This window comes from Limulus polyphemus, unplaced genomic scaffold (assembly GCF_000517525.1).
Source record: "Limulus polyphemus unplaced genomic scaffold, Limulus_polyphemus-2.1.2 Scaffold7615, whole genome shotgun sequence".
NCBI classification, from domain to species: Eukaryota; Metazoa; Arthropoda; class Merostomata; order Xiphosura; family Limulidae; genus Limulus; species Limulus polyphemus.
The window spans coordinates 32,467-32,732 of record NW_013673225.1 but is presented as its reverse complement, the minus strand read 5'-3'; positions in this window follow the sequence as shown (position 1 = coordinate 32,732).

The following is a 266-nucleotide window of genomic DNA, read 5'->3' as shown; positions in this document are numbered from 1 at the left end:
CACGTTCGTTGTTATAGCGTTTGTTTAGCGCGATTGTTGAAGTTGAGTGTATCGGTAAAGTTATATTCGGAAAGAATAAACCAGTTTTTATTAAGAAAGAATTTGTGTCGCTTAAGTTTCGTCGGAACAAGTAACGGAAAATCAATTAACAAACGGAGACGTAACAAATTGGTGTCAGAGAGTGGGATAGAAAAAAAAGAGAAGAAAAATGGAAACAAGAGGCGGAAAATCAAACTACAGCTTAGCAGACTTGATGGCAACAATAC